At 39.8% G+C, this 13,646-nt stretch overlaps 1 protein-coding gene across 1 annotated transcript in view; it reads left to right on the top strand.

Moving 5' to 3' along the window:
- The window catches only part of CARMIL3 (capping protein regulator and myosin 1 linker 3), a 3,552,770-nt gene that overhangs the window by 2,710,879 nt on the left and 828,245 nt on the right, over positions 1–13,646 (top strand). The gene's annotated exons all lie outside the window — the stretch shown is intronic.

Below are 13,646 nucleotides of genomic sequence, written 5' to 3'. Positions count from 1 at the left end.
CTTAATCTAAGGAATGAATGAATGATTGAATGAATGAATGAATGAATGAATGAATGAATGAATGAATGACTGCTTTACTGTTTCTTCCTCGTGATTCTAATTAAGTTATTTTCTTTGCCTAAGTACAGTGACAGGAAAATATCTTAAGTCTGAGACAATGCTTGCTGTATTGTCTCCACTGCCAACGGCATCAATAATTTTGGAAGATATGAATGGCCCGTACAGCAGATAATCAAGAACTTCTGGAGGTTCTTAAATGCATAAATTGATTTTTAAACTCAGTGTAATGTTTCTGCCAGACAATGAATGTTACATGCAATTAAGAAGTGAAATATATTGCACAATGAAGATGGTAACTTGAACATTTTGATATTGATAGATATGTATGTATCCCCTGTCTAAGCAGTGGTATATTCTGATAACTTGGTTTAGCCCATTAATCAAATAATCTTTAAGAAATTATAAGGAAAGTGTTACTTATAGAAAACATGTGTGCATGGGGGGATGTAGAGCATATGCAGAGTGCAATTGGAAGTTTTCACTAAAAACAGCCCTGAAGCTGTGAAGCAGCTATAAGCTATACTATTCAGTGCCTCATAGTATTACCACTGGCTGAGGCTAAAACTAAAGATATACATAATTTTCAAGGGGAAAAAACAAGATAGTTACTGACAGCTGCAGAACAAACGTCAGCCAAGAAAAAGTTTTGGAAGTTTTATGTTTATTAACAGTTTTTAGGCAGTGAAGAACAGCCGTTCCCGTCCTGTTTTTGAGTCATGGAGGCATTGTACACAGCAGCAACACTACTACTACTAATAATAATTATTGTTATAGTCATTATTATTATTTATTATTATTATTGTTGTTGTAATTACCCATCAATTATTGAAACCTGTCCCTTCCAAAGATTAAATGCTTATATGGTGACTGTGATGATGGGAGGCACTGCCAGCAATGCCAGAAGTAGGGCAGTGGATGTATGACTTGTGCCAACACAGCTAGTTGGAATTTTGTAAATACTTGTATGTCATTTGTATATCAAACTGATTTGAGCAGATGCTTGTGCTGAAAATGTATTTGTGAGGTTTGCTTGTGTTAAAATGTATTAACAGTGCACCCTGCTGGAATGAAAAGAAATGTAGTTGTATTATTGCAACTGAATTAAATGTATCTTTGGTTGAGGACCTAACCCTACAGCTGTACCAGTGAGGACTCTTACTGGGGACCTGCAGGGAGACAGATTGAGAGATCCAGACCCTGGATTGAATGTATTCCCTGTGTGCTCTTAAGGGAAATTGTGCTTGATGCAGAGAGGTCTGCATCTGGAAATACTGAGTTTATCCATTTGTATTCCAAGTGCACGTCTCTCTCTCCAGTGTCAGTGATGAGGATTCAGGCTCCTCGACTGCTGGCCCAGCATGGAGATGTCACAGTGACCTTGAGTAATGCTTTATTTCTGCCAGTATTATTGACGTCCTTCATGAAAATGAAGGGTGACCATCCATCAAGTTACAGAAATACCGACAACTGTCCTTTGTAATGTCTATGCGTAGTTCAGCAATAAAACAGACTTTCTCATGTATCCATCCAATAGAGTTTCCCTCCTCCATTTCCACTATTTAATCCCAATATCTTTTTAAGAGACATATTAAGCCTGCAGTATAAATAGTCTGATTATTCACATATGTTTTTTGCCACATTGTCAAGTTCCTTAGTGGTAAGCTGTGATTGCTTAAGTCACTCTAATAGTAAACCATACGAGATGACTTGACAATAATTAGTGACCTGGCCAATGGAAGAGTTGGCTGGGGGGAAAGGAAGGAATGGTTGTTGCTGGATCACCCATCACAACAGAAGGTAAGGCAGTACAGTCTAAATAGTTAACATTTTTATGTCCATAATATATATATATATATATATATATATATATATATATATATATATATATATATATATATATAGATAGATAGATAGATATATACAGTATATATGCTTACAGATTAATATTTTGTAAGTTTTAATATGTTTAATGCTGGAATATAATGTGGTTTAATTTTTTTACTGTTTTTGTCCAGTATATCTCTAATATTATGTTATGGATAAATTACTGCTGTTTTGGCTCTGTTTGCCTGCTTTGAGCAGCAATATTTTATTGTACTTTATTGACTGATTTTTTCATGATGATCAAGGGACATAGAAAGTAGTGAAATTCCAGAAATATATGCCACCTCTTTTTCCCAGTCTGAGTGTTCAAACAATACTGACTGCTTACTTCATCTGCTGCACTTTAAGAGTATTCCACTCTCAGACAGTAGTTCTCACAGTGCTACAGTTAGAATAAGGTATGATAGCCTAATACCTTTCTTCCTTTATCAGTTTCATTGTTTGTATAGAAAATGTTACAACATAGTCTGTCCACGGCAGACAATGAGTTTTGAAGCATGGTATCATAGTTACATAATGTTAATTATCTGTGTTCAGGTCCAAGGGCCATGTTAAAGTACTATCTCCATATTTAGGGATTAAACTGTACTTTCTGTCCATAACACTATTAATAAACTTTTCCTTATATCTAGAGAAGACTTATTCTACAAGCTAACCATGGACTGGGTTATAAATTTGTTTTTTATATATTTAGTTTTGTAAATATTTCCATTATTCATCAAATATCCGCAAAAATGTTTCTGTATTCAACATAACTTTTAGTACTTCATCATCTAAAGCTTTATAAGCCAATCACAGCCTTCCACACAACCATCTATGATGAACAGAATATAAATGTAAACATCTTAGTCAATTAACATAGGAGAGTTCCTTACGTTCAGTTATCTGTTCAGTGAACTTAAGTACAACTATAGAATTATATTCTGTAAATGGTCTTACATAACAAATAATAAAAGTTGCTTAAAAACACAAATATTTAGTTGTTGTATTCTTGTTAAGCAGGACAAATATTTTCAGAACTTTGGCATTATAATATCTAGATTTTTAAATCCTGGAACAGTGCCGAAACAAAAGTCATAATGTCCATGAGCAGGACAAAAATACAGCACACCACTTTTCTTTATTATTACTCTTCATTCCTATGTTATCAAGCCACTGTACTAACTGAGACAGCGTTTTATTAAATATCAGAGAAAGGGTGCACAGTACATCTTCACAATAAGTGGAGAATAAATGTTCTCCAGCAGGGTGTCAATGTATAGGTAACGCCCACTGAAAGATAAGACCACTGCTTCACAATACCTTATTAAGCTGACATGAAGCTCAGACAGAAGAAAATCAAATGGCCACAATTTTTAATGCTCCTTCTTTGCTGTTTAGAGAGTGTAAAATAAAAGAAAAAAGTAAATAAAAAAATGTGTGTGTGTGTGTGTGTGTGTGTGTGTGTGTGTGTGTGTGTGTGTGTGTGTCAGCAGACATTAAATACTTCCTCCAACAATTACATATGCTACAGCAAGTTTGAAATTCTAGGCAGAAAAACATAAATAAATATATAAAAAGAATATAGTTATAAAAAAATAAAAGAGATACCAAACAATTCAACAACTAGCTCTTTCTGTATGCACAATAATGCCCTGCAGAGTGTGCGTTACTGGGGAAATAATTTCTGTGGGTGTTGAGGCCCAAGAGCATACCTGTCAACTGTCCCTGATTTTTACTCAAATTTTAGCTGTGTCCCTCTTAATCCCTTCTAAAATGGTGGCTTTTGTAGGAAAGTTGGTGAATTACACTTAATGAATAATGACAATAATTAAGAGCTGTAGACTTCTTTTACTTCAGAAAATGTACATTAATTCATATGTTGTGATTCTGTGAATGTTTCAAGTTAATAGCAGTAATATTTTAAAAGTGTCCCTGATTTGTTCTGGCTTTGTCCCTGACTCTACTAATTTTGTACCATTTTAAGGTTATGTTATGTGGACATGGTCATTTATGATGAAATTATTTATTTTATTGAAATTAATTCTTGCTTGTATACTTCAGCATGTCCTCTTCCCATAAATGGAATTGGTTGGTTTAGAACCAATGGCAGACCAGCAACTTGTATTTAAATGTAAAATTCACAATGGCAGTTTGTTCTGAAGAAGTCATACTTATTGATGAAAGCGCTTAACCTGTTTGTTTTATTATTTTTATATTAAACTAAGATTGTGGACTCGCAACGCTGTGCTCTTTTATTTTTCTTGGTTTGGTGTGAGCACTTGTAGTACCAACTTTTTTATATTGTTTTGTCCCTGACTCTGCTGAAATATGTCCAAGAGGCCTACTGAGTGTGTTGTGCTGGATCACAGCACCCCTAGATGGATGTTATTTCCCGAATAATACATACAATTCTGGGCATTATCACTTGCATAAGTAAGCAGAATTAGATTATTCTCAGCATATTTGGAAACCCTGTATACTTAACTGTTGAAAAAAAGGAACATACATGAAAAGAACTGGACCCCAATATAAACACCTATGACACCTCCTTGTTAATATTAAATCAATTGGAATATTTTCTTACTATTTTAAATCTTTGTTTCCTGTTAATAAGCCAGTTGCTGACCATATATAATATAAGTATTAATATTTAACTTATTCATTCAGTTGATTATCTCACTATAGCGGTACTATCAAATAATTTAGATAAAGCAGTGGAGACAATACCAGCCTCACTACTTTGATTATAGAAATATACTAGACAAGATAGGTCTTATTTTAGCAAAACCATGTTGATTCATGTCTGTTTTGACCCCTGGTTTGCCAAATTTGTCTACAGTAGTGAGCAGATGTCACTCAAAACTATTAGTTAATAGTGTTGTCAGACTAATAAGTCAGTAGTTCCTTACAAATGTCACAGCTACACCCGTTGTGAATTTTTTTGTGTGTGTGTAAGTTTGCAACTTTTAGGAGAAGAACCTTTCTTAAAAGTGAGTAAATAAAGTAGTTGGAGGAGTTGAAAAAAATCCTTAAACTTCAAAATAATGTATCTGATATTGTTAATCCTCATTCATTCCTTACGCATTGGTATCGGTTCCGAGCTCGGAACCAAGCCGGCCATTTTCCAAGCTTGCATTAGCTTCAAACTCTCGAGCTAAACTCTTACCCACAATCCCCCTCTCCCTGTTACCTCAAATTTCATTTGCCGCGTTGCCATTCGGTCGTGTCAAGCTACTTCTCTTGAGCTAAGTATAGTCAATTGTTGTTTAATAGCTTTACAGATTACTTTTCTGTCAAAAAAGTTCATATTTTATTGTCTCTTACCCTATCGCATCTAGCGTTCATAATTTCTTCAGTTTTTTTCTGCCTTTTCTTACTACTTTTACCGTGAGGTATTCTCTCTTTACCATCGTTGGTAATCTTTTTCCGTTTTTCTCTTATACCTTCGGGTACTCTCTTGTACCATTGTTGGTACTTTTCTATTAATTAATTTGCTGTCATGGCAGATAAAAAAGGTAGTCTGGGGTTTAAGCTGTGTTCTGATTGTGGACACAAACTGCCTACTTCTGATGCACACTCTTTGTGTGTTTATTGCTTGGGAGCTTCCCATTTGTCTGTTGACCCACCCAGTACTGTTTGTGAGAACTTTAATAGAACCTTGTTGGAAAGGAAAAACAAGCTGATACTGAAGGGACTTCTAAAATCTCCCTTTTCAGAGGCTATTTCTGGGTCGGAGGTCTCAACCCCTCCTAGAGCCCATAAGAAAATGGATGTTCCTACTAAGGCTAAATCTTTGCCTTCATCCCCGGCTGGGGACTCCCACCAACCAAAACCTAAAAAGGCTAAAGTTTCGGCTCCGGAGCCCTCTCAGTCAGCCCCAGTGCTTTCGGTGCCTAGACCTTCGGCACCGAGGCCTTCAGCTCCATTAGTGATTTTGGCTCCGTCTTCTCCTGCAGCCTTCTATATATCGGCACCAAGGGGCTTCTTGGTTCAGACCATTACCACTGTATCGGCACCCATTCAGTCGGTGCAGACCTTGACTGTGTCGACTCTGAGATCTTCCTCGGAACAGACTCCTTTTTTGTTGACTCCAGTTTTGTCGGTTCCAGCTTTGGCACTGACAACCACTACGTCACCGATCCCTGTATCGGTGCAGACAATGACCTCAGCACCGATTACTTCTTCAGTGCAGACAACAGTAGTCCAGTTTCTCTCGGCACCATTGTCCTTGGTGCGGTCAGATGAGATGGGCACCGAGTCTGCCTCTTCTATGGACAGGCCTGTTTCTCCCTCAGTCTCCCTGAGGCCCACTAGAAGCCTTTCCAACACTCTTGGCCAGAGGTATCCCACCCCTCAAAAACTTTCCTTCCTTGGGAGGTAATCCCCCATCTCCAAAGGCCCCTTCTTATTCTCCTCCTTCATTGCCTGTGAAGTCCATGGATGTAGCACAGTCTTCCCCTTCTGCAGTTCCCTTTATGGATCTCACTAAGGAACCGCAGTTGCCTTTGTGGCAGGAAAGTTTTGCTATGACCCAGGATGTCAGCTGTGACACGCATAGCTTGCTGCTCCACAGCCATCCAGGGACTCCGGGTCGGCAGGCTGTGCCACTTAGGGGAGGGGTGACCCCTGTCCTAGAGATACTCTCCTCCTCTTCGGGTGGACCAGCCTTCCAACTGATGGAGAAGGCTTTCGCTGCTGCTGGTGATACTGGACTGTCTATACCCCCCCCCTCTAGTACACTGGTTTCACAAGTCACATCTAGCGGACACTGGGTGCAAAGGCCGCAGGACATATTCCCTCAGGAATCCCCTTTTCCGCTGTCTTCTCCAGCTTCTCCTGCTGAGGAGGTCCACCGGAAAAGTTTATGTAAGAGGAAGCATGTGGACTCCACAGAGGAGTCCCTCACCAATGACACAGATTTCGATGAGGGGGAAGGATCCCCTCGGTCACCCTCTGACGTATCCTTTGGTGATATCCTCGAAATCCTGAAACAGAGAGGTGACTGGCAGTCCTCTAATCTGACCTCAGAGGAATCTGTGTTCCTGCAGACCTTTTGCGCCCGGCAGCCTACCTCCTGAGTTACTCCACCTGCCGATGAACTTGTCCGGCTCATCATGCAATGTGCTTGGAAGGCTCCTGATACAGTTGAAGCTATTCCCTGGAGGCCAGATAAGATCTTGTCCCCTCCTGCTTCGGATTCCCATTGGTCCAAAAGCCTTCCTGTGGATGCTTTGATGGTGGCGGCCGCAACAAAAAATGATTTGGCAGAAGAAGAAAGCCAGACTGTCCATCTGCCTAACAAAGAGTCCTGGGCCCTGGACAGGATAGGGAAGAGCACTTTTGCATCAACGACCTTTACTATCAGATCCTTGAATTATATAGCACATTTTACCAGGCTTCAAAGGGATCTGGTTTCTGAGCTCTCTGAAACCTTGGCTGGTGCCGTGTCTGATGAGGTCCGTGACAAAGTGGCCTCTCAGCTGGCCACCATTGAATCTATATCTCACTCCTCTATGTGACTGATATCTCACGCATCAGAAGGAGCAGCTAGAGCAGCGGGTTCAGCTGCGGTCTTGAGAAGACACGCCTGGATGCGCTTGTGCAACTTCGCGGAACCCTTTAAGTCTTCTTTTCTTAAAGCCCCCATTGAGGCCTCCTCATTGTTGCCCAAAGTTAAAAGCACACTGGTCAGATGTGAACAGGATGGTAAGACCATTTCTGCCATAGGTGTCCATTATTCTTCCCCTCAATGTGATTTCTATCAAAACCAAAAGAGTGGGAAGATATGGTTCAAAAAATCTCAGGGTTCTTTCCTTGACACACAGGCTGAGTTCCCCCGCAGAGGCAGAGGGGGAAACTCACAGGGAAGACGCTCCTTTCGGGGCAGAAGGGGACTGTGTAACCAGGGTTCCAGAGATTCTTTCCCTGGTCAATCCTACCAGCACTCCTGAAGAGCAGCCCAACTCCTTTCCTCTGGAGGTGGTTAGGGGACGTTTCTCCTTATACCCTTCTACCTGGCTAACCATCACACTGATTCTTGGGTACAAAGGATCATAACCAGAGGTGATCATATCCCCTTCGATCTTTGTCCCGTCCCTTCAAAAATTCTTCCTGACGTTCCACCCAGTCAAAGGGAAGAAGCAGCACTAGAGATAGAAAAACTGCTAAGAAAAAGAGTCATCCAAACAGTCCCTCCAGACTAGATAGGATCCGGATTCTACTCAAAACTATTTTTGGTGCCAAAGAAAACCGGGGACTGGAGACCAATTGTGGATCTCAGTGTATTGAACAAGGTTGTTAGAGTACAAACATTCCAGATGGTCACAATACAGTGTATCCACCCTCTTTTGGAAAAAGATGATTGGATGTGCTCTATAGATCTTCAAGATGCGTACTACCACATAAAGGTGGACAGGCCATCAAGAAGATTTCTGCGCTTCCGTGCAGGAGCCAGTCACTACCAGTTCAGAGTACTGCCCTTCAAACTCTCTACAGCCCCCAGAGTGTTCACAAAGTGCATGGCAGTTGTCACAACTCACTTGCAACTTCAAAGATTCCAGATGTTTTCATACCTAGACGACTGGCTCATTTCTGCCCCCACCAGACAGCTACTGGAAGAAGCCCTGGCATACTCTCTCCTCACTGCTCAAAGGCTAGGCATAACCATAAAGTAGCAGAAATCCAATCCCACCCCATCTCAGTCGACAGAATTCATAGGGGTTATCTTGGACACAAAAAACTGCAGAGCTGCTATTCCAGAGCACAGAATTCTAAGGAAAAAGCAACAACTACTTCCAATCCTTTCAAAGGAAAAATCCACGGCTCACTCGGTTCTACAGCTGTTGGGTTCCATGGCAGCCTCCATCACCATTGTTCCCCTGGCCAGGTTTCACATGAGGCTTCTACAATGGCTACTGTTCACCCAATGGTATAATTTTCAGCATCCTCTTTCAGCCATGATTCGAGTAACCCACAGGTGCAAACAGGATTTAAATTGGTGGATGACACACAATCTCTCATAATGGTCTCGCCCCTTCTCCCCCCAGCAACCCAAGGCCACAGTGACCATGGACGCCTCCCTGATGGGGTGGGGGGGTCTATCGCAGGGACAGACAGTCCAAGGCACTTGGTCCGAACTGCAGGCCCATCTGCATATAAATGTTCTAGAGCTGAGGGCGGTGCTTCTGGCATTGCAAGCATTCCATCCCCTGCTGCCATCTGTGACAATTGCGATTCAATCAGACAACATGGCGGTGGTCTGGTACATCAACAAACAAGGTGGAACGAAATCTTATCCGCTTTGTCGAGAGGACATGAGGATATGGCAATGGGAGATGGCTACCAACCATTTTCTTCTAGCAACGCACATTCCCGGGAGTTCCAACGTGATAGCAGACAGACTCAGCAGGTGCATTCTTCAACCTCACAAGTGGTCCCTGAATCCCTTGATAGCGGCGGAGATCTTCCACCTCTGGGGCCATCCTTGCTGTGATCTCTTTGCATCCCCGACCAACTACAAATGCAGCAACTACTTCACCCTGATTCTCCCTCCGGGACAGTCACCCAGGGACGCTCTAGTCCATGATTTGCCCTCGGGTCTTCTTTACGCATTTCCACCCTTTCCCCTCATTCCCCAATTTCTGAAGAAAGCCCATCAGTTGAAGAGCAAGGTGATCCTCATAGCACCATATTGGCCTCAACAGATTTGGTTCCCCTTCCCTTGGCCTCACCTACTAGATCGACCATGGATTCTCCATCCAACCCAGGAGTTGATCTCACACCCACAGAACCTGATTCATCCCAACTTGAACAGCCTGAAGCTCACAGCTTGGCTACTCCAGTTCCCCTGATTGCCAGGCAGAATGATCTTTCTTCACCAGTACATGATATTCTCATTGCTTCTCATAAGTCTTCCACTAGAATTACTTATCTGAGCAAGTGGAAAAGATTTACCTGTTTGCTGAAAGATAAACAAGTAGACCCCTTTTCAGCACCAGTGTCGATAATACTAGACTATCTGGCCGACCTGTTTCAATCGGGTCTGTCGGCCTCTACCATTAGAGTTCATTTGGCTGCAATTTCTAATTTTCATGAGGGTGTTCAAGATTCCTCTCTTATAAATTGTGCAAGACCTTCATAAAAGGTGTGAATCATCTGAAGCCACCTTTCAGAGAACCTATTCAACCATGGGATTTATCATTAGTTCTACAAGCTCTGACAGTGTCACCTTTTGAACCAGCCTCTTCTTGCGACCTCAAGTATTTGTCATGGAAAACCTTGTTTTTGGTTGCTATTACTTCTGCCAGACGTATTTCTGAACTTCAAGCTTTATGTATCAAGAGTCCATACTTGATTTTTTTATAGAGATAGAGTGTCTCTGAGAACTAATCCATCATTTCTGCCTAAAGTGATCTCTGAAATGTCCATTAATCAAGCCATTGAATTGCCAGTTTTCTTTCCCAATCATTCAAACAGAGGAGAGTATTGCCTACATACCCTAGATATACACAGGCAAATCCATTTTTACTTAAACAGGACTAAACCCTTTTGTAAATCTGACCAGTTATGTTTGGCCTTTTCTGGACCTAGATTAGGATCTGCTGCTGCTAAGGTCACATTAGCTAAATGGTTGAAGGACTGTGTGACCTTTATACACAGCGTAATATCTCGTTGCCTACTACCACAAAAGCTCATTCAACAAGGTCGGTGGCAACTTCTGCTGCCTTTCATGCCAGAGCTTCTTTACATGACATCTGTGAAGCTGCAACTGCGGCTACGCCTCATACCTTCATCAATCATTACAAATTGGATTTGGCCTCCAGGGGAAGAGCATCTTTCGGTTCTGTGGTGCTCAGGAATGTCATTCCATGAGAGCCTCCCAGGAATAGAGGTAGCTGGGGACTCTGTCCCATGTGTAAGGAATGAACGAGGATTAACAATATCAGATGAAGTTATGTCTTACCATAACATTCCATCTGTATTGTTGATCCTCGTTCAGTCATTACGACCCTCCCTCCTTCCCCCTCCTGTGGTTTCTAGTGGATCTCACCATCCGGTTCTCTTAGGTTATTTGACCAGAGGTGGCCTCTACCTTCTTTGACTTGCAAACTCAATCTGAGGTAACAGGGAGAGGGGGATTGTGGGTAAGAGTTTAGCTCGAGAGTTTGAAGCTGACGCGAGCTTGGAAAATGGCCTGCTCGGTTCCGAGCTCGGAACCGATACCCATGCGTAATGACTGAACGAGGATCAACAATATAGATGGAACGTTATGGTAAGACATAACTTCTTTTTCCCGAAGTTTGATCTAGACAAATGCTATTATTTTTTAAAGAATTATTTTCAATCATTCCCATTATTTTTGAACAGTAACATTTTTATAGACAATTGTGCACAATGGCTGTTTCAGTGTTAATCTCTCAAACTCACCAAAGCTGTTTCTTACATCATTAGCAATCTTTAGATTCCTACTGATAATCTTGTAATCTAAATGAAATGATCAATCCCAGAAGTTAGTATTTTGATGTGTTTTTCATAAAAAAATAAAATAAGTTCAGGACTACAGAACAAATTTTCTTCATAATCACTTTTGGTCCTTATTTTTAACCAAAAAAATGCGAGGACAACCATATCCACCTCAATGGAGCTGTAAAAGACACAAAAAGGATCTTTAAAATAACAAAAGTAATTTAAATTATTTAAAAACATTAAATTAATTTTGTGATTTTAAAGATCCATTTTGTGTCTTTTATAGCTCCACTGATGTGGAAGTGGTTGTCCTCAAGTTTTTTTTTTTCTTTTTTTTTTTTTGGTCACTTGTTTATTTTCATGAGGGTTCTCCAAATTTTTTCTTATTGTCCTTATTTTAACCTTAGATTCTCTACATACTTCATTATAATTTAATCTAGTTGAATGTGTATTATTACATTTTTAATACATTTTGAACTTCCTTTCCATATTCCTTAATTTATTCAAACAACTACTCCACCCGTATATGAAAAAGTATGTTTGAAATTAACTATGATTATTGATTTGCATTTGCCCAGTATTTGTATACATGTGGATTCAAACTTCTCCCAACAGTTATCAGATTTCTCAGTACCTAATATGTTATCCTTATCAAATTCTGCAGTAAGCATGTTCTCATTCTTTTTGGCCATGTCATATTTTATTATAGTTGTGTAAGATAGATTGCTGTTTGCGTATACAAGAAAGTGAAACACATTATAATATTAATTACCTATTAGTTCTAAAGGGATAATGTTACTATGTTTGTAAGCTGTAAATTCAGTATATTATCAAATCTAGTGGGGATTTGATCAGTTGTTTAAAGTTTTTTTTTCAGCATAAGATCAAGGGATTCACCCACTATAGGAAAAATACTGAAAATTGTGTTCCAATTAACATTAGAAATGTTGACATCACCTTGTATGATCACATATGTCCTGTCTAAATTGACTGATGCAGTATCCAAAAGATTCAGTGTTTGCTCTGTGTTTCTGTTATGGCTCTGTAACAAGCCATAGAACTGAGCAAGTCACAACGAAATATCTCCATAATTTCCAAAAATAATATATTCATTTATTGTCATTGTGATGGCCTCTTTACCCCGGCCAGTAATCGGAGCCTCAATCCTCACCACTGACATTGTGAGAGTTGGCCACAAAAATGTCTACATCAAGCACAATTACCCACACACACAGAACATGCTCCAAACCTGGGACAGGACCCTCTGTTTCTACAGATCCCAAACCGGATTCACTTTGCAGCAATGTGTCCTAGTTCCAAGTAGCTGACACAGCCACAACTGGGTATTTAATTTACAGACACACACACACAGACACACACACACACACAGACACACACACACACACACACACACACACACACACACACACACACACACTGCTGGGAAAGGCTGGCATAGATTTTCTAGCTGTACCCCTTCTGCCCAGAGTATAAGGTAACCACTCTATTACCAGTCAACCACTCTAAGGCTCTTACAAGGGTATCCAATTTTACTGAGTAAAATCAATACTAATATAAACACTAGAGTGTAACTAAAGCAGCAAGGAATTTTGGAGTGGCCATGGTGACACTAAAATAAGCACAAGTACTCTCAGGATGTTAAAAATAGTCTGTAAAACACCAGTCACAATGAAAAGTATAAAGATACAAATATTTAATAATAAGTAAAATAGAAAACATGAGAATACTAAATATCTAAGTACAATAAACAGCATTTCAATCACAGGAAAAATAAAAATAACATAGTTGGACAGATATGGCAATACCTCACATCATCACACTTATTAAAACATTGAACTTGACTTTACTAGTTTATTCATAGATGCTGTTCTGTAACATTCATATTTATTAGATCTTGCAATATCAATACCAGGGTACTAAATGGCTTCAGTTATGACTAATATTTTATATGGATAACTAACTTAATAAAAACAGGTTTTCACATATTAAAACATGCAGACTTAAAATAAATAAATACATACAAATCCTATCTTCGTAAAATAATGTCCACTTCAGAATATGCATTTGAATGTGAGTTAGATGCAGCTGACAAACATGTTCTTACTACTATACAAAAGGACTGTAATCAGAAATTCATGGTTTACACCATAAATTTAAAACAGCCATCTACTTTTCAACAGCGTAATATACTATAAATACATACTTTGGAAAATATTTTACTATTTGTGAAATGG

Source organism: Protopterus annectens, chromosome 16.part0, assembly GCF_019279795.1.
Source record: "Protopterus annectens isolate FY-2018-M chromosome 16.part0, PAN1.0, whole genome shotgun sequence".
Taxonomy (NCBI): Eukaryota; Metazoa; Chordata; order Ceratodontiformes; family Protopteridae; genus Protopterus; species Protopterus annectens.
This window is presented reverse-complemented; position numbering and strand designations above follow the sequence as displayed.